Source organism: Equus przewalskii, chromosome 32, assembly GCF_037783145.1.
Source record: "Equus przewalskii isolate Varuska chromosome 32, EquPr2, whole genome shotgun sequence".
Lineage (NCBI taxonomy): Eukaryota > Metazoa > Chordata > Mammalia > Perissodactyla > Equidae > Equus > Equus przewalskii.
In genome coordinates this window covers 4,615,867-4,641,471 of record NC_091862.1, presented here as the reverse complement: position 1 = coordinate 4,641,471, position 25,605 = coordinate 4,615,867, and positions in this window count along the sequence as shown.

The following is a 25,605-nucleotide window of genomic DNA, read 5'->3' as shown; positions in this document are numbered from 1 at the left end:
CAAGTTTTAGTGACCTGTCATAGTGACACAAACCCCAATGTGCCCAACTAGAAGCTCCACAGGCAAATGTGTCTAATGATAGAGACTTCAGGAAGAATCTGTATAGAAATGAAATTGGAAGTTGCTCTAATGCTATCTGACAGCATGTAGACTGACCTTCACGGGTATTAACGTGACATAAAGGATGTCTCAGTAACCAGGCACAGGGAGATATAATTGGCAAAGTAAAGGATTTTAATAGAGTATATGAGGCTGTGTGTGGAGACAGATAGATACCCTCTCTTCTATACGATTTTCTTGTAATGGTAATTGTGTGTGTGTTAAATGAAAGCATGAGTGAGCCCAATTCAGCCTTCATATAACAGCAGCAATATTAAATATAAAATGATCATAAAATACTATGTGTGTGTGCTTTAAGGTGAATTTTTCGTAGGTGATAGTTGTCAGGTTGAAAGCCAAGATTCATCCTAAGGGCTGGAACAGACTAAGCCCCGCTGGAAATAGATTCCTAATTCTGCCATAGGATGATCTGGCACTATTCCTCGTGCTGTGTGTGTGTGCAGGCACATGCATCTCATCAAGAGGGGAAGTGAAGATGGATGAGAATGAAAACCAGGATTATTACTGTTCTACATTTTCTATACTTCTCATCAGTGTCAGCTCCTAAATTTCTATGTAATGAGAACGTGGGGGAAGAAGTCTTGTTGGTAGAACTTTTCTGGAAGATGTGTATCATGTATGTTTCTTAGATTGCATGTTTATTTAGGTGGTTTGAGGAGCTAATTCAGATGTCACCGTATCTAAAGCCCTCCAAAGTCCTCCTTTGCATCCCCGTTGCTGCTGACGATATGGCCTTCCTCAATACTTACTCCTAATGCGGTATAAACGACCATAAGGGAGGCTGGCCCTGTGGCCGAGTGGTTAAGTTCAAGCACTCCGCTTCCGCAGCCCTGGGTTCCCTGGTTTGGATCCTGGGCACGGACCTGGCACGACGGATCAAGCCATGCTATGGCAGCCTCCCAAATGGAACTAGAATGACTCACAACTGGGATATACAACTATGTACTGGGGCTATGGGGAGAAAAAAGAGGAAGATTGGCAGCAGATGTTAGCTCAGGGCCAATCTTCCAAAAGAAGTTAATAAACACCTCATTTAAATAAATCAATAAATAAATGACCACGAGGTCCTGATAATCATGGTGAGACATTATGATCTTAAATTGCACCTTTAGTCTCAGTACTCTAATCTCTCCATTTTAGAATCTCTAATCCCTCTGTTTTCCCACCCCAAGCTGAAAATGATGAACACAAAAGTCAAAGATTCATATTGCAGTGTAGAATTGAGTGCAATAATATAAATAGGAAGATAACAATGACTAGATTGTCTGGCATGTGAGCACTCAGTAGGTGGAAATTCTATTTTGCAGGGTTTTGTGAGTTTTTATTTTTTCCAGACATGTACCTTGCAAATGGCAGGCACTGTGTCTAGTGCAATTTGAGAATAGACAACAAAATCACAGGTTCCACTGTTTACTTTTTCCGTGATCCCAGACAGGTTGTTTAACATCACTGTACTTCCATTTTCTCATCTGTAGATCATGATACTAGTAAGATTTCTCTTATAGGATTATTGTAAACACTAATTGAGAGTATAAAGTTGACATTTGCAATAAACAGTACCTGGGAAAAGGAAGCACTTAGTAAATGCGAGCTGTTATTATTCTTATTACAGAATAATGGCTTAAAATATCACCAGAGCTATACCTACAAACGGCCATACCAATTGTTAAGGCATCCCCTTCGAGGATAAACTTATCCAGTGGGATGTCTTTATGTATTCCATTGAGATATTATTAAAGCCCTTTGAATTCTTCATTTTGAAAAACTTTCAAAATCTACAGAATTTGATTCGAACATTTTGAATCATGGCAATTTGCTGAGAGGCATGATTTCTGATCTCATTCTTATTCCTCCAAAATTGACAAATGGAGTATATTAAGTAGTAGACAGAGTGGGAGATATATTGAGGAGTAAGGAATTTTTCCAGCCTGCCCTCATGGAAATTATAATTTAGAATTCAAGTTGATAAATAAGATAGTTAAATAAATTACCCCTTTTCTGATAAAAAATGAAAGGAATAATTACTTGTATTTTATGGCTCACACAGAACTAATGATGCACTTCTAATGAACTTCAAAGGTATGCTAATTCTGAAAATATAGTCAATTAGAAGAATAAAATTTGTAGGTTTATTATAAAAATTAAAAACACGGAGAAACAGAAACATGGAGTTTATCTCTCAGTGAACTTGGTGATTGGAATGCCCTGGTCAATGTGTTATCTGCTTCTCTTTGCACAGAGGAGAATCTACAGTCTTATAGAAAACTCTCAAAGGAGTGTAAGCCTGGAGACAAAGTACCAGTTAGACACAGTTGCAGTAGTTCAAGGTAAAGGTGATGGCGGTGTCATGTGAGGAAACAGCAGTGGGAAATGAGCAAAGAGAATTTATGTAAAAGAAAGCAAGGAGGTAGAATGGATGGGATGGGGTTCAACTAGATTTGTGCAGGAAGAGAAGGGGGGAATCCCCAGATCACACCCAGTTTCTGACTTGGGTACCTGGGGATTGTCCCATCATCATGTAAGACAAAGAATGGATTTATGGGGGCAAAGACTGAGGTTTGTTCATCCTACACCCCTGGATCCAGTAGTAATCAGAACCTGTGGCACATAGTAAACAAAGAGTTGACTATGACTAGTACACTTATACAAACCAAGAAAGTAAGCCTAGAAGAGCATTTGAGACAGGGTAGAGAAAAAAGAAGTAGAGGAGATGATTTCATGGGGTATATTAGAAACCACATGACCAAATAGAGATGCTAAAACATCCTTTCCTAATAATTTCATCATAGAGCTTTCAGAGGTCAAGTAAAAGTGTAGAAAGGAAATTCAGCTATCTAGACATTCTGATATAATAAAAAAAAATATGTATTTTTTAATTCAAGTTTTGAGGTATAATTTACATAGAGTAAATTTTACACTTTTCTTGGTGTACAGTCTATGAACCTTGACAAATACATACAATTACGTAACAACCACTGCAATCGAGAAAGAGAAGATACATTTCCATATCCACAAAATGTTCTCTTGTACACGTATGCTGTCAACCTCCTTCTCTCATCACAGTCCCTGGCAGGCACTGATGATTGTCTGTTCTTGAGGTCTGCATATTCCAGAGCATCATTATAAGTGGAATCATACAGTGTGTAACCTTTTCGACCTGGCTTGTTTCATTTGTCATCATGAATTTGAGCCATCTTTGGTGTTCCATGCGTTGGTAGTCCACTCTTGCTCTCTTTTTTTTCTTTTCTTTTTTCAATTAAGCATTTGAAAAGATTGTAGATTCCTAAAGAGTTGTATCTAATGATATCAGTGTGCTACCACTTTAAGTGTCAAATCTTACTTCCATTTAACTTCTTTTACTTTTCCCATTTTTAAATATCATTGTCTTAAGTATCAGATGTTGTTATAATTTTTATTTTAATCACCATATATAATTTAGAAAACTCATGAGGAGAAGGATAGTCTATTGTATTTACCAATATTTCTACTCTTCCCTTCTTTCTTCCTCCTGATTCTCCAAGATTTTTTCCTTTATCGTTTCCTTTATGTTTGAAGAATTCATGTTAGCCATTCTTTACAAATAGGCCTATGAGTGACAAATTATTTCAGTTCTATTTCATCTGAGAATGTGTTTATTTCCTCTTCACTCCTGAAGGACAATTTAACCTGATATGGAATTTGTAGTTGAGATTTCTTTCATCATTTGAAAAATATTGTTCTACTTTCTTCTGACCTACCTGGTTTCAAATGAGAAATCCACTCATTTGAATTGGTGCTCCCCTCTAGGTAATGTGTTTTTTCTCTCTAACTGCTTTCAAGATTTTTTGTTTTGCTTTAGATATCAGTAATCGCAATGTGTCTTTGCATGGATTCCTCTGTGTTTAGACTATTTTGCATTCATTCAGCTTCTTTAATATGTAGGTTTTTCTTTCATCAAATATGGGATATTTTCAGCTATTAATTTTTTCAAATACTCTTTCAGCTTCACTCTCTTTCTCTTCTCCTTCTGGGACTCTGATGATAAAAGGTTAGATCTTTTGTTATTGTCCCACAGGTCCTTAGGCTCTATATATTTATGGGGTTTGGGTCTCTTTTCTCTCTCTTCTTCAGAGTGCTTTCCGGGCTGGGTGCCTGTTGTGGCAGGATCCCTCTTGTCAGTTCCCGAAGCTGGACAGTATCTCTGATTGAGGGAGAAGAACCTCAGCCCAGGGCAGACCGAGAACATGTCCTTTGTCCACGTATTGTTAGCAAAGCTCCAAGTGAAACCTTTCACTGGTCCTGCTGGGCTCCCCTGGTCTTGTCAACAGGAATCCCATTTGATCCAGAGGCCACCATGGACACATTCTGTTGCTAACTTGGACATCAAAATTACCCTGTCTGGGCCATTTACTTCTGTTGGGTAAGGTGGGGATCCTAAGAAGCCCGATCACTATGCATTTCCATCTGTCTTGGTATCTCTTACCAATTCAGTTCCCTCTTTCCATCTTTCAGAGTTCTCATTTGGTTGTCGCTTGTATTATGTATGCTGCATTGTAGCTGTACTTAGTGGACGAGGAAGGGAAAGATCAGTCGACACCAACTTCTCTGTTTAGTAACCTGCACACAGTTTGCAGAAACCAAGTGGGCAGAAATCACCCTGCCCTCCAAATATTGAGGATTTGTGCTCTGTTCTCTGATTACTGCTTCCGATCACAAAGGTGCAGACACAGAAGTTCCAGCCACTGTTGCACAATTCCCCATCCTACTGTTGAAAGCCTCACCCCAGGTGGCTGAAGAAACTTCCAAGGAATTAAAGTGCTGACATATTTTTTTCCTATATTCTCTTTTTTTTCCTTTTGGGAGCTAGACATTTAGTTACTGGGACACTCAAAAGCAACAAGGGAAATTAGAAAATCACTGTGCAAGCCCAGGGAAAGGTGGAGGCTCAGAAAATACCCAAGAAGAACTTAAGGTTACACCTCAGTGTGATCCCTGGGTCACAACAGTAGATAAGCAAAATGTGGTATATACATACGATAGAATATTATTCAGCCTTAAATACTGATAGTGGGGTTTCTCAGGTTTAATTTATCTGAAAATGTCTTTATTTCACATTTATTTTTGAAAGACTTTTTTTAGTTTATATGAAAATATCTTTATCTCATATTTATTTTTGAAAGAAATTATTTTGTCTAGAATTAGGGGTTGTGAGGTAGTTTTTCTTCCCTTTTACCTCTTTAAAGATGTCATCTCGTTTGCACAGTTTCTTTCTTTCTTTTCAAATGTCGGCACCTGAGCTAACAACTGCTGCCAATCTTCTTCTTCTTTTTTTTTTCTGCTTTTTCTCCCCAAATCCCCCCAGTACATAGTTGTATATTTTAATTGTGGGTCCTAGTTGTGGCATGTGGGATGCCACCTCAGCGTGGTCTGAAGAGCGGTACCATGTCCACTCCCGGGCTCCCAACTGGTGAAACACTGGGCCACTGCAGCAGAGCATGCGAATTTAACCACTCGGCCACAGGGCCGGCCCCTGGTTTGCATAGTTTCTGATCAGACATGGCAAAATCCTTACCTTTGCTCTTATGTGTGTAATATTTTATTCTCCCACTCTGGCTGCCTTCAAGATTGTCTCTTTTTCAATAGTTTTCAGTGGTTTGAATATACTATGTCTATTTTTATTGCTATTTATACTATTTTGAGATCATTGAATTTATTAGATCTCATTATTATTTTTTGTTATATTTTATTATTTTTGGAAAACTTCAGTGATTATATCTTCAAATATTGCTTTTGCTCCATTCAATTTCTCTTTTCTTTCTGGGATTCCAAACATGCATGTGTTATTTGTGTATTGATATTGTTCTACGGTCGTCGGATCTTCTGCGTTGTTCTATGCTCACTTCATTCTTTTATTCACCCTGTGTTTCAATTTATGTAATTTCTTTTGATCTATCTTTACATTTACTAACTTCACTTGGCTGTGTGGAGTCAACTGATAAATCCATTTAAGACATAGTTCATGTTTCTAACTCCACTGTTTTTAATTTCCAATATTTCTTTTACTTCTTTTTTATCTTTCCCTCTGGTTAAATCCCCATCTGTCACACACATCGGACATTTTTTCTCCTAAATCCATTCACATATGAAGTATAGTTATTTCAAAATCCATATCTGGTGGTGGCGGGGAAGTAGTCTACTCTCATGTCCTGATCCAGTGTCTGTCTTAGGTCAGACCTGTGTACCCGGGCTTGGTAGGTTGGTCTTTCTCAGTGTTCTTGACTCCCTCTTCATGGCAGCCCAACTCTGCCTTGTATCTGTGTGTCTTATATATTTGTGAGCTGCCCTTGATGATATTTTCATCTCAACAGGTGAAGTAAGCAACGGAAAACAAGAATAAACTGACTGGTAAAGCTAATACAACAAAAAAACCTGTTGGAAATTCATTATGTTATTTTAGACAAAAACCACACAAAATCTACTGTACTGTTGGTCTCTTTAGGGTAGGATTTGTCATTTGTCTTTTGAGGTTTCCCAATGCCTTGTCCATGTTGACAAATAGAAATGGCAAGCAATAAGATATATTAGAGTCTATCAGGAAGCCATTTGGTGTAAACCTAATTTGGCCCAACTTTGTTTTTCCTAAAGGGCCTGACGTGGCTGTTGAGCATGCACGGTATATCCACTTTAAACATTTCCTATGGCAAGAACAAATGCCCTTAAGATAAATGTGCAACTTCCCCCCACATGGCATTTTCTTAAGGATAAGCATCTCTCCCCAGGTTAGGAACTGATTGCTGCACTCACCTATTACCACCCAGCTTGAGACAACAGACCTGCCACCCTGCTGTGTCCACCAATATGGCAGACCTACGACCTGCTGTGTCCATCAATCGCTGTGCCAACAGAGCAGTCTCCCGACTATTGTAAAAAGGACATTTCAATCATATGTGAAACATCCTCTTTGAGGGTATATAACCACTCTGTATACCCCACTTCTTTGGTGCCCTTCCTTCCTTCAGGAAGGAAGCCCCCAGGCAATGGTCCTCACACTTTGGCTTAGAATAAACTCACCCAAATTTTCATTTATAGATTGGTTATGGATTATTTTCATCAACAATGGATAGTATTCGTGGTTTTGTTTTCTGCAGTTTCAGTTACCCAAAGTAAACTGTGGTCCAAAATATTAAATGGAAAATTCCAGAAATCAATAATTCATAAGTTTTAAATTGTGCGCCATTCTGCATAGTGTGATGAAATCTCACTCCATCCCACCCGGGACATAAATCATCCCTTTGTCCAGCATATTCACACTGGACATGCTATTGACCTATCAGCCACTTAGTAGCCATCTCAGCTATCAGAACCACTATCATCAACTATAATGTTTGTGTTCACATAACACTTATTTTACTTAATAATGGCCTCAAAGTGTAAGAGTAGTGGTGCTGGCAATTTGGATATAACAAAGAGAAGCCATAAGATGCTTCCTTTAAGTGAAAAGGTAAAAGTCCTCAACTAAATAAAGAATGAAAAAAACTATACGCAGAGGTTGCTAAGATCTAAGCTAAGTTTTATTACAGTATATTGTTATAATTATTCTATTTTGTCGTTATTATTGTTGTTAATCTCTCACTGTGCCTAATTTATGAATGAATCTTTATCATAGATCCGTATGGAAATATGTATGTATAGGAAAAAGCATAGTATACATGAGGTTTGGTACTATCTGTGGTTTCAATCCACTTGGAATGTGTCCCCTGTAAATAAGAGGGGACTACTGTATTGGAAGGTAGCCAATTAATGTCTGTTTAATTCTGAATCAAAAGATCCTGGTATCCTTTATATACCAGGAGGGCAAACGTGTGCTGTGTAGAGGTGAGGATAGATTCAAGAGCTGCTATTTTCAGATATAGTGAGGCCAAAGAGGTTTTGCTACCTGACTTCCAGTGGGGCCCCTTTAATAACAACCGCCACAACAAACACCACAAGAGCAATAACAACAGCTATAGAACAACATTTTTTCCACTAGTTAGAAGGAAGAAATCTTCCCAAAATCTGTCTCAGGAATTTAGAAGAAAGTTTTCAACATATTGCCCATACCTTCCTATTGTGTACCCTACTAAGACTCATTGTAGCATTTCTAATAATTGTGGGTACTCAAATTGGGTTAACCAAAGGCAAATAATATGAGTGATACAATCAAAGTGTATCCCTTTCTTAGTAAGTCCTTTTTCCCTTGAGAGTTATCTAATAACCTATGCCCCCTGTGAAAATATATGCAAATGATGCAGGGTAATGAAGCCCACAGTAACATGATTGTTCACCTGTTATGCTTAATGAGGCTTATGCTATATTCCTCCAGGTTCGGCAGAGTCTAAAGCTAGCTGATTCATTTAATCAGCACCCTGATACATAATGCTGCTATTTTCTTCTGTAATGCCAGCCACAGATTTTCATGATGAACTTCAATGCCTTTAAATAATGAATAAAAGGTACAAGAAACCAGTAAAATGGTACCTGAGTGTTCTTTATAAGCTAGTTCACACTCGTTACAGGGGTGCAAGGATAATGTATAGCAACCGTTTGCCATCCTACAGCTCTTTATCATTCTGAGCTGTTCTCTCTACTATCAGGACTGCTATACAAGATAAGGTTGTTCTTAATTTAACGCTCAAAATCATTTTCACCCATTTAGTTAAAGAGTAACTCAAGACAAGTAGCTTGTTTAGCTAGGTTTTGTTTGTTTGTTTGTTAGCTGAGACAGATTATCAGGACAATTGCTTAATTCAAACTTGTTGCTGCAATATGGTTTGTACAAAACTTTGGCAATTACATGATCACACAAATAACCATGAGTCTGAGTGTGGATGAGTGGTCATTTGCAAACAACCTGGTATGTCTTTTGTCAATAGAAATTGATTCTTTCTGTTTTACGCAAATTTAAAAATAAAAAGATCCTAAACCATATAATTTACTCCAAGCTCATCCTCTAATACCACCAATAAGACTGGTTCTTTGCACATTATTTGTAATCTTGTACATTAGACACTTTGATTTGAATTAAAACTCACCCTCCATATCTTAATGCCTTCTTCCAAATCTATCAACATCAGTTGTACAGTAAATAAATGCAGTAAAATAAAACCAAAATCATTTCTGCTTTCTTCTCTGTCCTCTGGAGGTAACTCTTTCAGTGCTAACTCTTTCCAACACACCCAAATTCTTGGGCTCACGTAATAGTCTACGGAAAGAACATCTCTCGTAAATCAAACCTGTTTGGTCTCTTGTAGTTTAGTATCAAAAAGGAGTGCTGGTGGGACTGAAGCCAAGATATTAACCAGGATGAACTTCATACTTTTTCAGAGGCTTTCCGGATAGAATAACCATGACTGACAGGCACAGAAACGCTTACTTGTAATACCCTCATATTCACCTGTTCTCATCACAATTCTATGTGAGACAGGACAGGGAAAGACAAAAGAATACATTGTCCCACTCAGATTTTCACTGCATTCGGGTCTCAATATAAATTAGATCCTGACATTAAACAAATAAGTCATTTATAGGAACCTGGCATCTTTCCTCAACATCCTTATTCATGACTTTTTATACTATGCTTTAAAGTGTTTTACATCAATAAAGGAGAGTATGTGAAAAAAATGCGTGTGTGCATATAAACGTGTATGTGTCCTCTTTTCTCTTGAACATTTGCAAGTAAATTAGCGAACATTATATTCACTTCAACAAATGATTATTTGGAATACTCTTACTCTTTGATATGAATTTCAATTCACCACACAAGTGGTATAAAAATGAAATTTACTGCTCTTTATGAGTCAAACTACCGTATGAGGAGTTTCCCAGGACACAGGACTATCAGTGCTAAAACTGGGAGGGTGCCGGGAAAATCAAGATGGTTGGTCATCCTATATCCAACCATCCAGCCGCCTACCTTCTCGTCCTTGTTCATTTTCCTCTGTGGTCCCAGTTCAGTCCTGGGAATTCTTTCTGCTCCTCATTCTTCATGGCAAATCTGATGGGGCACAGTTAACTATGACCTTCTTGGGGCTGCGCAGCCTCCACAGGCCTTCTCTTCATGTAGTTTGGGGACCCAGGCATTGCTTTATATTTTCTGCCACTGTAATTTCATTTAAAATTTATTAGGTTTCTGATATACTTGCCTCGAGTCAGCTACATGTGCCAGCAACCATAACATTCTTTTCCCAATTAGGACTAACTTTCAAGCCTGACTTTTTTCCCTTGCTCCATAGCCATTGTCTCTCAATTTAATGTCAATTAGCTTAAGACCATAGGCATCAAACAGGGGAAGATACTCAGGAATGAATCTCTACGAATAATTTATATTTTATAATAAACGTTTGTTATCCCAACCTTTTTTTTTTTCCAGTCTTGTACCTTTCCATTTGGATCAGGAGGCAGCTCAATTTTCAAACCCTTCAAGTCCCAATGTTTTAGATTAACTTTATTTTGCTTATTCTCTCAAGAAATTTTTACCTAAGCTCACCTGTTTCTTTTGATGCCTTGCTAAAAGCAGAAAGTAAAAAGTAAGTGATACCATATTTTGAGTCTTTCCAATCTCTTCCCGTGGCCTACACTTCACTAGGCATGTGGATTGCTTTTCAAGTTTTTATAGATGACATTTTATCAAGTGTTTTGCCAGTGCATATAAAAGATTCCCTCTCTCCAACCTATATCAGTTTCATCACAGACTTCCTTCCGACCACTAAGATGATTTTTATTATGGCAGCATTTCACGTCAAGGTACCATTTTTGCACTCTTCAGGATAATTTAAGAGTTAATTAAATCGAATGAAAAAGGATAATTAAGTTAAGAGTAATTAAGTGGAAGAGGATCTACCATACTTATCACCTGCATTCCATAGTCACCCCAGACACTTATCCATCAGCAAGAGAGAAAGTAAAGACATAATTTCTTCGTTATTCCTTAGCCTAGAACTAACTCATGTTTCTTCTGCTTACAATCCACTGTTGAGAATTAGTCGTATGGCCACATCTGAATGCATGGAGAGGTGAGAAGTGTGCATCCCCAATGGGTACCCACTTCTGAGCAATAGCTTTAGCCTCTAGAAGGTGAAACGCAGGCCGCATCCACCAAATAGCTTGAATCAGGAATGTGTGTCATCTTTCACTTCTGCTCTGTCATCCATCAGAGAAGCAATCTCCAATCTAACTAAACTTATTTTCTGATTCTAATCCATCAACTTCTCCTCATCTCTAGTGCAGCTTTTATGGTTCAGGCCTCTAACATCTTGTTTGCGTTGCAGCGCTTAGATTTAGCCATCTTCTAGAACATTGCACCAAGAGTGATGTTTCTAACTAAAGCACAAGTTGTTCACTCATTCCCCTTTTTAAAAAGGGGATCTCTATTGTCCTCAAACAACTGCTGACTCCTCAAATCTCCTCCCTTTTCACTCTCTCATATACTCTTCCCTCCATCTTTCCTGAATCACTTTCAGATCCTACAGCTGAAAGTGCCCAGCTCTTCTTTTCACATCTGAGCCTTAGCGTGGGCTATTTCTTCCACTTGGTGCCGTCTTCTCCCCATTTCCTCCTAAAGGTTTTGCCTGGATAGCCTTCACAGTCCGTGTCTGAGAGGTCTCAATTTTACCTCCACCTCCTCAGGCATGGTATCCTTATCCCAATCCCCACTTTCTAGATAAACATTCCTCTTATTTTGTCTCATAGTAACTTTCCCTCCCTCATATTAGCATTTATCAAAATGTATCATAATTGCCTGATTACTTTTCAGTATGGATTTCCCCGCAATACTGGAAATTCATAAATCTTTCCCTTATTTGTATCTGTGGTACCCACTACCCTTTCGTGGACATAGTGGATGTTTGGAGAATGTTTGTTGCGTTGACTTAAATTTATCTTATATGACAGAAAATCTTGCAACAGTGGCTCACATTATTTGCCAGTTATGAATAGAATAAAATCGTTAAGCGAGTTCATATTTTGTACATGCTTAAATTGGAGTTGGTATACTGAATTTCATATGAGAAATCTTTCAGTAATATTATCAAAATGAATCAGACACTTTTCTAAGCAGATGCAAATTGAGAAAACCACATAAATATTTTGCGAGAGAAATTTAAAGTCTACCTTCGCATAAGGAAACTAAATCTATTTGGTTTAAAATGCTTAGGTAACCACAAAACTGCAGGAAAAAATAAATATATAATGTTTTAGATATAACTGATGCATGTTTTGAGACTTTATTAATTTAAATACAAAATTATTCTTTTTTTTGGCAATATTTATCAAACCTGCCCTCAATAAGTGCAAATGAATCGAGTGCCACGTATTTAAGGAAGAATAAAGAATAAGGTAAATTGTACTAATCAGAATCACGTCTGAGCACATATAAAATAAAATCTTATATTAGAAAGTATTAAGATGTTTGTGCTTAAAATCTGTTGCATATTTCTTTGCTGCTGACAAGATGACAAAGTAATTCAAGAAATGTTTTGATATTGGTTTTATTCTACTAGGAGTAGGAGAGTCTTTTAGAGTTAAATATAGTGAACAATGAAAAACAACTCATTTTCAGAAATCCAACTATTTGAAATTAAGAACATATTTTAATTTCAATTAAACAAATGCTTTTTACTTCTTCTCAACTGCCTTCAGAGAGTTAATTGAAAAAAGGAAAAGAAAAAGAAAAACCAGTTCACAAAGCGTTTACATACAATGTGGAGAACATGGATATAAGGCATTTATGCATATTAACTAATTTAATCCTTGCCAGCAAAGAGGAAAATGTCAAATTGGGCACCATTATTATCTTTAATTGAACCTTGCAGGTAAAGGAATTGAACCTCAGAGAGGGCCAGTGGCCTGCCCAAGGTGACTACAGCCAGGATGTGGACGCATGCATACTTCCAGTCCGTGCTCGCAACCTTGTACAGAGACGGCTGATAAAACATTCAGAAGTTACTAAAATGCAGTTTGGACTGTGACTACAAACAATTCAACTGAACACTTTATTCCTTCTCACAATTTTTATGACTATTCTCCTCTCCTGCATTCTCTCTTTCTTTCTCTCTCTTTCTTTTCATTAAACTTTTTATGTATTTGGAAATAACTTTTTTTGGGGGGGGGGAAGATTAGCCCTGAACTAACATCTGCCAATCCTCCTCTTTTTGCTGAGGAAGACTGGCCCCGAGCTAGCATCCGGTGCCCATCTTCCTCTACTTTATATGTGGGACATCTGCCATAGCACAGCGAACCCCGGGCTGCGGAAGCAGAACTTGCAAACTTAACTGCTGTGCCACCGGGCCAGCCCCTGGAAATAACTTTAGAATTACATGCAGTTTAAAGAAACAATACAGAGAGACCCTGCATACACTTTACATACTTTTCTCCAAAGGTGGCATTGTGCAAACTTATAATCCAGTGTCACAACCAGCATATTGACATTGAGTCAGTTAAGAGAGATTTCCATGGCCACCAGAATCACTGTGGGCCATCCCTTTCACGGCCCTTTGGCTGGGAAGAACTGACTTTTCTTTTGCACCTGTTGTTTCTGAGTTGATAGCTCCATGTCTGGGGGATATGAGGGAAAAGAAAACTCACAAGACTCATTTCTTCTATCATTTCTTGGGTCCTGAGGTCCCTGGCCTGTTTTCCTGCTCTCCACCTTTCAGAGTCTCCTTCTGTCTGTTTTATAGATAAGGTCAATGATATTTATTTGGAATTAGCAGAGAAATAGGGAAAGGTATATCTACTTTATGGCTTCTAAAACATTTCTCTCTTCAAGACTAACATCACTAATTCTTTCCTAGGTTCTTATCACCAAGGGTGTGTTAGTCTGCTCAGCCTGCCAGAACAAAGCCCCAAGAACTGGGTGGCTTTAATGGCAGAAATTTATTTCTCATGGTTCTGGTGGCTGGAAGCCCAACATCAAGGTGCTACCGGGCTGATTCTTTCTGACCACCGTGAGGAAAGGATCAATTCCAGGCCTCTCTCTTAGTTTCTGGTAGCTTCTGGTCTTGCGACAGCATTAACTCCCATTTTCCTTCTCCCTGTGCACGTCTATCCAAATTTCCCTTTCTGTTTCTACTTTTTGGTTTTTTTTGGTGAGGAAGATTGGCCTTGGGCTAACATCTGTTGCCAATCTTCCTCTGTTTTGTATGTGAGATGCCACCACAGCATGTCTTGATGAGCGGTGTGCAGGTCCGCGCAAGGGATCTGAACCGGCAAACCCTGGGCCACCGGAGCGTGCAAACTCAACCTCTACACAATCAGGCTGGCCCCCAAATTTCCCCCTTTTTTTTTTTTTTAAAGATTTTATTTTTTTCCTTTTTCTCCCCAAAGCCCCCCAGTACATAGTTGTATATTCTTCGTTGTGGGTCCTAGTTGTGGCATGTGGGACGCTGCCTCAGCGTGGTTTGATGAGCAGTGCCATGTCTGCGCCCAGGATTCGAACCAACGAAACACTGGGCCGCCTGCAGCGGAGCGCGCAAACTTAACCACTCGGCCACGGGGCCAGCCCCAAATTTCCCCTTTTTTATAAGGATATCAGCTATATTGGATTAGTGTTCGCCCTAACTACCTCATTTTAACATAATTACCTCTTTAAAACCCTCTCTCCAAATAAGGTCACATTCTGAGGTACTGAGGGGGTTGACACTTCAACAAAACATTCTCAGGGAGACACATTCCAGCCCATAACGGGTTGTATAGCTAAAAAGCTTTATTGATTTTTATTGCCTTTAAAAATTGGCTTTAAATTCCCCACTAAACTATAACCCCATGAAGGCAGGGACCAAGCACATAGTGTTAATCGTTGGATCTCCTCTCCGTTTCCTTCTTCATTGTGAGTCAATATTGAAAAATAATCTCTTGGAACAGTAAAGATGTAAGTACGGTTCATTTACATTTTGGGGCCAACCCAGTGGCACAGTGGTTAAGTTTGCACATTCTGCTTCGGTGGCCAGGGGTTCACTGGTTCGGATCCAGGGTGCGGACATGGCACCACTTAGCACTCCATGATGTGGCAGGCGTCCCACAAATAAAGTAGAGGAAGATGAGCATGGATGTTAGCTCAGGGCCAGTCTTCCTCAGTGAAAAGAGGAGTATTGGAAGTAGTTAGCTCAGGGCTAATCTTCCTCAAAAAAAAAAAAAAAGATTCATTTACATTTCAATGAGAAACCTTCCACAAATTATTTTGCCTCTCTTTTCCCAGCATTTTCAGTCTTTGATTTTCACTGACTTCTTTGAGAGGCAACATTATACAGTGATTAAGAAGATGGAATCAGGTGCCAGATGGTCCAAGTTAGTTTCTAGAATATACTTGCTAGCTATCAGATTGAGGACAAGTTATTGAAAACTCTGCCTCACAATACTCAACTGCAGAATGGGGAAAATCGTGGTACCTACTTCATAAATTGTGAGGACCAATGTAATATCTCCCCAATTTTCAAGCTACCAATCCTGGAAAATCACATATGTATTATATGAAATGTAATATAAGAATACGTAATATAAAGATATAATAGAAAAGTCGTCTACTGTATAATTACATGTATATGTAAATATATATTATTACACACCATGTATTTATACAGCACACTTGACTTTTTATTTCTTTTGGTGTTCATTTGATTGTTTTTTCCATAGTGAGTAGAGATATTTGTGGTTCCTCATATGCTGAATAATTTTGGTTTGTATCTTGGACATTTTATGTTATGAGATTCTGGGTCTTCTTTATATTCCATGGATAACGTCGACATTTTTGTGGGCTATACTTAAAATGTCAGCTTTGTTTCAAAGCATTTGCAATGTTCTCCTGTTCTGTGCTATCCAGTGGTCAATCTTGGACCTGGCCAGAAATCCACCCTTTAGCTTAGCCCTTGACATATTTGGTGCTAATTAAGCCAAGATCCATCCAGAGAGGGCGGGCACAGGGGTCCATGAAACTACTTACAGGGTCCTTTTCCTACATTCCTCCTTTTCCATTCTTTTCCAAGTGCTTACCCCTCTCCCGGCTCCCCTTTTAATCCTCCTGCCAGAAACTACCCAGTTCCATGATTGGGCTGCCCTGAACCAAGCAGTGAGAGAACTAGGGAGAAGGATATAATCCACAGGATTTGACACCACTCTCTGGGACCCACAGCTCCACCCAACAAGAGGAAGTCTCTCTCCTGGGAGTTTTTACTCCTATAGCCCCGTATCTGGCAGGTTTTGCCCTGCCCTGCCCTGCCTCTGCCTGGGACAGCCCAGTTGCTGGGGCAAGAGCAAAGAGAAAATGGAAATTAAAAAATCCTGGAAGCTTTCTGCTATTCTTTCGTAGCTTTAGAGGTTGCATTTTCCACTCCATGAGCAAGGATTACAGTCTTCCTTGGGTCTCCCCGCCTGCACCACGTGGTCAATTCTGCATTTGGATTCTGTTTTGTTCAGGCTGGGGGATACTGGAGAGGAAATAATGGTCACCTCATCACTGTTGAGTTGTATTTGAATTCTCGTAACCTTCCATGACCCATCTGACCATATTACTATATGGAATTCTTGATAACTGCACACGCATTCTACCAAAGCTTTGCACTTAAGTTCAGTGAGAGCTAACAGGAGTGTGTGTTCGCTCCATCTACCCGAATCACTTTAGATATGTTAATTTGCCATTTAATATCATTGTTGTTGTTGTCGTTGCTATTAACGAGGCTTTTAACAAATCTTTCTGTTTGCTATTTATATTTTTTCTATTGTGGATTGCTTTCCAATTTGTGCTATTTGGATGTCCGTTCTCCCTTTATTTATGTCATGAGTTCTTTTTGTTTTGTGTAAAGGAATTAAACACTTTGTCACATGTATTGAACCAGAAGGATTGTCCCTGCTCTCTTCAAAGGCCAAGCCCTCCTAACTTTGTTTTGGGTCTCTTTCACTGTTGCTTTATTCATCAATTTGCATCTAGAGTTATTCCCATTCCTTCTCTCTAAATGGAGAGATGTATCATATTGATTGGTTGAAAGACTCCATATTATAACAGCATCAATTCTTCAAAAACGTCTCTGTAGATTCAATTCAATTTGAGATAAATATTAACAGAAAGTTTGATAGAAATTACCAAGCTGATTCTAAAATAATACAGGGTTTCAAAAAAAAACTAGAATAGACAATTTTGAAAAAGAAAAAAATTGGAAAACTTACACTATCTTATTTAAATATTTATTATAAAGCTAAAATCTTCAAGACATAGCATACTTGGAGAAATTATTTACATATGAGATCAATGGGGCAGATTAGCGAGTCCAAACATAGACCCACATAGAGCATCATTTGATTTTAGACCAAGGTGCAAAGGCAATTTGAGGCAATTTGACAGAGAAAGAATAGTTTTTATTAAAAGTGGTGCTAAAAGAATTGGATATAGGGGCTGGCCCAGTGGCATAGTTGTTGGGTTCAGATCCCAGGTGCAGACCTACACACCGTTCATCAAGCAATGCTGTGGCAGGCAGCGCACGTACAAAATAGAGGAAGATTTGCACAGATGTTAGCTCAGGGCCAATCTTCTTCACCAAAAGAAAAGAAGAAGAAGAATTGGATATATATAAGAAAAAGAAAAAATCTTGATCCATATCTTGCATCCTAAGAAGAATTAACTCAAAAAGGATCATAAATCTAAATATCAAACTTTTCTAGAAAAATGTATAGAAGAAAATCTTTGTGACTTTTGTTTGGACAAGGATTTCTTAGATGCAGAACCAAAAGTATGACCCATAAAAGACAATCCTGATAAATCAAACCTCATCAAAATTAAGAGCTTGTGTCTTTGAAATCTACTCTTAGAGAATAAAAGATAACTAGAGAATAAAAGATAGAGAATAAAAGAAGTAAAAAATGGTTTCAAATTACACGTTTTATAAAGGACTTGTATCCCAAATATGTAAAGGACTTTTGAAATGTAATAATGAGCAAACAAACAACTCAATTTTAAAATGACCAAAATATTTGAACAGACACTTCAACAAAGATGACAAATGAATGGCAAATAAATATATCAAAAAGTACCCTACATCTTTACTTATTATGAAAATGCAAATTAAAACCACAGTGAGAAACTGCTATGCATCTACTAGAATGTCAAATAAAATCTGATAAAACCAACCGCCAACAAGGGCAAATAAAATTCTTATACGTTACTGATAGAAATGCAAAGTAGGACACTTAGGAGGAAAACAAAAACAATCGTAAGGTCAAGACAAGTGAAATGTTTCAAGAAGGAATGATGATTCAACCAGTTCAAATGCTGCTGAAGAATCATATGAGGTGAAGAGAGAGTGAAGAGAAAATTGGATTTTGCAAAATAGTTGCATTAGTCAGGATTCTCTAGAGAAACAGAAACAATAGGATTTCTCCCTCTCTCTCAGAATTGGTTCATTTGATTATGGAGGCAGAGAAGTCTCCTACACACACACACACGAACACACACGCGAACATACCCACATGTATGGAGGATTGTTCTTTAGAGCGTGCATTCTCAATAGGCTCGAGATTACCACCAATGGGCTGAAAAATGGTTCTGGGGGCAAAATATCTTATTCTTTTTATGCCTAAATCATAGATATTCTGCAGTTCATAGGCAGATATATAGTAGACCTCTTGAGTTAAAATTAGAAAAAATAGCCTAAAAAGATTTCTCGAATAAAAGGTTGAGGAACATTGCTTCATGGAGCATGAAGATGCTCTTGCCTTTGTAGCAAGATTGTGGGCAAAGGATTAGCCACAGATACATGGAGGTCAGTAGATTTGGTAGAGACGAACGGTAAGAGAGAGTTCCAGTATACTTCTCTCTACTTTCCTAGTGAAGAAGGAAATGTGATCACCTTCTAGGTAGTGGCGGCCTGGAGAAGCTGTTGGAGTCCTAGGAGGGGATGGTGTCCAAGTCATCTCACAGCCAGCTAGTGGACGCAGTAACTTATTGGGCAGTATTGAAGGTGCCATACTGCAACAAGTTTGTGGCTGCTGGGGCTCTGCTCTCACCCATTGACCAAGATCACTGTTCACATCCCAGGACACATGCTATTAGCAACATGTACATTTTCCAGGGCTGCCGTTCTTGTAAAAGTGTTTACTTCACTTGGCTTCCTACTAGGAAATTTACTAAAGTCTGTAGTTTACTTCCTTGTTAAATTTAAGGACCTGAATTCTCTACAGTCAGTAATGACTATAATTAAAGGCACCTCCATTTAGCAACGGATGCCTTAGTTGACAATGGAGTTGTAAACACAGCCTCAGATAAGGATTTCATTTTTATGAGTTAGCATATAAACCTATATCTATGTATATGTTAATGTGTAGGTATATATGCGAAACAAATTGTACTGAAAAATACCAAACGATTTTTTTCTGTCACAGGTGTACACAAGAACATGCTTAGATAAGTGTATTGTTTTTTGAAGTTCATTGTCTTGGGGTCTATACATTGTGGAGAACAATTATATCATTGAGAAAATTCACATGAATTAGAAATGTTAACTCATTCATGGTCTCCATCGTCTACGGACAAATGGGATAATGATCTGATTTATACCTTTGTTATTCTTTGATATATTTTTTCTTCCAGGAGAACAGACAAGATTTTGTGGCTTTTTAAAAAATTTTACTCTTATGAAAAAGCAAAAAATAAACCAACAAAAAGTAAAATGCCTAAGACAAATTACAAAAGCAAAAGAGATTTTCAGGAATTCAAATGGACACATTTTTCCTTATTTTAAAACTAAAGTTTAAAGCAGAAATCTTAAGAAAGTGAATTCAGTGCAATATTTAAATTTTCCAATATCTAGAAACGTACAAAAAATAAGTATACTATTATTTCCTTCCTGCAACTAATTAAAGAAATAACTATTTTTAACCATTCACAGAGGGCATTTGCTAAATTTCCTTTCCAAAGGATTCTTGTGTCAATGGCCCCATCTCAGCAAATTTATTCTTACTTCTGTGCCTGTCCAATAAGTTCCATTTGGCACAGAATGTGGTCCCTATTCTCATCAGCAAGCAGGTGGCAGTTATGCAACTTACTTCTCAGGAAGAATATACTTTAGCATAGTATGCACTGCTCTGCTTACTCAGCCAATGCTAGATTATATTAAAAATCATAGACTTAGCCTCACAATCTTTAACAGCATAGCAACTATTCAATGAATTTCCTTTTTCTTTATTGTACAGTAGAAAAGATCAAACAGTTGCATAGAGATAGAAATAAATTTTTATCATTAATTCTCCCTCCCGATATCGTCTTTTTGTAGTTCTTCTGGGAGTCAGACTAGACTAGAAGCTAGAAGCTGCTTTATTTGAATCTTTCCCTTAGTGGCGTGGGAAAGAAAAAAATGAAAAGAGAGAGAAAACGAACATTTAATATGCATTTATAGTGTACCACGATCTATTCCATACTAGCTCCTTCCACATGTGCCATTTCGATGGATACTTGCAACACTAAGGCGGTATTAGCATACTATTTTTGTAGATAGCAAGACTGAGTCTCAGAGAGCTTCTATTTCCCATAGTAAATATTGTAATCATAAAGACCCTTCCTACACCCAAAATTCTTGTTCTGTGATTTTCCTAAAAAGGAGCAATTTAAGAATTTAACACATTCAAAATTCTTATTCTGTGATTTCCCTTAAAAAAAGCAATTTTAATATCTATCACATTATCTACTATAGGTAGATAAGCTAACATTTAATATAACTCAAGATTTTGCATTAAATGCTAAAATCGGCATGATTCTTCCCCTACCCACGCCACAAAGCTTCTCTGCTGATTTTCAGAAGCATAACTCTCAAGGGCAAAGAGCTACACATTTATCATTAAATGTTGACTGTAGTAAAGATGCACACTAACAAATGCACTTATACCAAAATTACTTTCTTTGTTCCATTGATTCTTCCCGGTAAATGATCAGACACTTAAGAGTTCTATGTTTTAAGATAATGATGTTTATTACCCATTATTTACACTATTTAAAATGGAAGTAAAATAAATGCCCAATGGTAGTAGATTGAGTAAATACATTGCAGTAAAGTTATAGATGAAATACCACACATTGGTTCAAAAAATCTTAAGCATTTGAAGATTTTTAATGACATGGGAAACATCAAAATATTACTTCAAATCACAATCAAAATTTTATGTACAAAATGAACACTAAGTGTGCATAGGTGAATGTGCACACACACAATCATATACATATATTTAAAGAAATACTGCAATTTGCTCATGCTCTGGACAATGGGAAATCATCAGATGTTTGCAAGAAAGAATAATCAAGATCAGACGCATTTTAGCAAGAATAATATGATAACACAGTGAGGGATTTACTATGGGGACAAAACTAGAAAAAGGAGAGCGATTAGGAAGTTATTGTGGAAGACCAGCTTTGAGGATAGGGAGAGATAAGGATCTAATGAAGGCACAAGGGGCATGAAGATGACAGAAGAAAAGGAGTGAAGGGAGAAAGTGGCACTGCCCGTGTCACTATAGAGGGCAAAATGCTCAGTATAAACGTATTTTATGCATCTGCATGTATAAATTACCTTGAGAGGCACAACTCCAGATGACTATGTGATCATGTGAAATTTTGCAGAAATAACTCCCAGACTCCACTCATGGAAAGTATGTCTAAGGGCTCCTTGAAGCCAGCACTTTATCTTATCAGTCTTTGTTCCTCCAGCCTCTGGTACAGTGCCTGGTCCACAGGAGATAAGCAATCAATGTTGATTTATAATTGATTGAAAGAACGTAGGCACAGTGCTCTGCTCCTGTCCCAGACAAGCAGGTTATCTTTGACTTTTTCACAAAGTCAATTTACTAAAGTCTCTTTTTCACAGGTTCATATGCATGTCATTTCTGTGTTTGATTAAATAAGGTTCAATATTACTTGAAGATACATTGAACCAACTCAGGGACAAATATACTAGAGGAGTAAGGGGAGCAGTGTATTTCCCCAAAGAACCTATTAGTTGCCGAAAATCCAATACTGGTCAGGAACTTTAGCTAAATTTCCACTCATTCCTTCCTGTGTACACTTCACAAAGACCAATTGCCTCCCAAGTCAGGAGAAAGTAATCAATATCAGTCTCTTTCTCTGACTAGCGTTGGGTCTATGAAAGTTCACAGTGGTCAAGTTTGACAGAACATTTCACCTTGTCTGACTCAAAAGTTATTGAATTTGATTTGTACCCTGAGACACACTATTATAAATGCTTTGGTTGCTACAGCACTTGCTAAAAATAAAGAAGAAATCAGATGCTGGAATCAAGAAGTCAGAAGTGCAAGCACAGACCAGGTGAGTTTGCTTCAACCTTACCCTGACAGCTCAGCACAGAGGTTTGGAAGAATGGAGAAGGAGGAAGACCAGCGTTGGGTAAAGTGGACTTCCATAAAACCAAGAAGGAGCCAAGTTTGACAAAATCTAGGATGTCAGGACACTATTTGAATGAATGCCCATATTTCTAGCCTAAGGAAAGACTTGTATAATGATTCTTTCGTTAATCTAAGCACCAGATACAAGGAAAACCCGCCTACTTTGTAGTTTAATGACGATCTCATTTTAAAAGTGCGACATAGTCATGGTAGAAAATTTGAAAATACAAAAAAGTAAAAGACAATGACAAAAATGGCCATAATGTTACAATCTAGTAACAGTTAATGTTTATATTTTGGAATATGTGTTGAACTACTTTTGTAAGCACGTGTATAAAAATTTGTATATGTTTGTGTACAATATGTAGTATTTGTATTCTGCTTTTTTTCTCTTGGCATTTTATTGAAAGCATTTTTACAAAACTTTAAAATATTCATTTACATTGGCTCCATAAATTAAAATAATGTGACTTTTTTATTATTTATTTAATCAGTAATCTATTTTTGGATGTGTGGGTTATTTTCAATCTTTTGTTATTTTAAAAATGTGAGATCAAATATGCTTAAAGATAATTATTGGATTATATCTGTAATTATTTCCATAATATGAAGACCTAGAAGTTGAATTATGGGGGATAAAATTTTTAAGAATAGATATTAGCTTCAGAGTGGGAAATGTAACACAAAGGGCAGAGCCTAGACCCTGGAGACAGACGTGGTTTCAAATTCTAGTCATGCTACTCACCTGCTGTGTGAAAGTGGGCAGGCCACATTTTATTTTTTCTCATATGTGCATTGGAAAAAAAATAGTTTTGCCTTATAGGATTGTTGGACAAAATAAATAACACGATACATATTATTTCTTGGTAAAATGTCATGCTTGGAATAAGCACTCAATAAATGTAATACTGTTTTCATTATTGAATAAAATGATATCCTTTATGAATGTGCTGTGGTCTGCAAATTTGACCCAGATCTCCCTTTTTTAAATTTAATATTAAACTCTTATAGAATGCTTCTAAGGATGGATTGATGTAGCTGATTCATTTTGGCATGTATTCTGTTTTCTAATTTGGTTTAAAGTCTTAGCTTAGTAGCTGAAAAGGTAAATGTGCCATTTCTGCAATGAAAATACAATTGCTTTAAGTATATTTGAAGAGAATAAGGGATCGTTCTGTGGAATACTGTAAATACTGAGTTCTTGATACCAAACTTCCCAGAAACTATAGAAATAAACTTCTAACGTCCAACTTTGTACTGTGTAGAGAAGAGAGGATGTCATCATGGTAGAACAACCTTAACGGTGTTTTTCAAGCTTTGACTTGGGACTGTGAGCGTGAATAGCACATAGGTCACTTGTGGTTATTTTCAAATAACACCAAGATTCCTTGAATCTATTCTACATCACCTCTGTCATTGGCAAGGGGCTCAGAATGACAATGACAGTTGTTGTAATGACAATTACAATATGAGTTGTTGTTGTAATCATGTATGAGCCTCTTTCAAGAATGTAAGAGAAGAGGAATGAGACATGATTATTCTTTCAAATTATGTAGAACGACTTGTAAAAATGATAAAAGAAGAAATCAAGTTTATCTTCCTTTCTGCAAGTGATTAAATCAGGGCTTTAGTTTACCTCTCTTTCCAATAGTAATATTACTAAGGCATTCTATTTATTAAGCACCAACTATGTGCCAGATAATTTAAATGGATTATCTTACTCTTAGTGACCGTTATCAGTTAGACAATGATTAGCACACTTAGCATTATTAAGCTACACCCAATAAATTGCATTGGAGGCTGAGATTCAGAGTTAAATGAAGGAAAGAAAGGAATGCCAGTTCAATATGTTGATTTTTTTGTTACTCAGGGAAAATCATATTGGACTTTCCAGCTCAAACTAACAAGAACGATCAATGAGACACAAAGCTCAGGAGACCAACAGCCTCACCCCTGAGAGATTTCACTGGAAACGTCCTGCAAGTTCTGTCTGTCAGGAATTCAGCAAGTAAACCTCTGTTCCCTTTCTGATGAAGTCACCAATGCTGTTAAGAGTTTCACCAGAAACTTCAGGGTTTAAGGAACATTTGCTGAAATTTTAAAATAAGGAATTGGGAATTCCTATATAAAGCTCCACAGCTAGAGCCTGGAATAACTTGCCCAATATTCCAAATTATTGTTATTTACAAAATAAAAGTACATGTGTGTAGAACATGGCTTTGCTGCTTCAAAGACCAATTGCTTTTCAACCTACTCCAGTAGACATCTACCCAATGGAAACTACCCTGGATAAGGTCACCCATGATTTTCGTCTGGATGAATCCAGTGGACACTTTTCAGTACTTATCTGTCTTCTCAGCTTTCACCACAGCTGTTCACTGCTTTCTTCTTGAAACACTCTCTTCACTCAACATTTAGGATGTCACAGTTCACAGGTGTTCCGTTTTCCTCTCTGGAAGCTCTTTTGAAGCCGAATGAGTAGACTCCAGTTATACTTTAGAGGTAGAAATGAAAGACTTGATTCGGGGGGAGAGTGAGGGAGACAAGCCAAACAAGATCAACTCCCTGATAGACTAACGCACTAGCCACTTAGCTGACTCCCCATCCATCCTTGCCCCTGACCAATCCATTCTCTGCAAAGCAATCAGAATAGTCTCTGCAATGTGCAAAACATAATAAGCACAATATAAAAATTCCTCAGCCTAAAATCACTACATTTGTAACATAATCTGAAATCATACTAACATCCACACATCTACAAGGCTTTATATATATAATCTGAGTCCTTACGACCTGGTCAACTTCATCTTATGCTTCTCCTCTCTCTCTTTCTCTCTCTATCTCTTTCTCTCACTTCTGCAGTGCCTCCACTTCAGAAATTCATATCTGGGGGACCTGTCATAAGGACCCTCCTTTTTCAAAAATTCCTGGAATTTGCCCAACTCTTTCCTCTCCCAGGATGCTCATTCATGCTGTTTCCTCTACCTCAAATGCAATTCCCCTCACTGTTCAATGGATAAAATCTACTCTTTATTCAGATGTATTATTATTATATATATATATATTTTCAGATAAGCATTACCAGAACCTAACAACCAA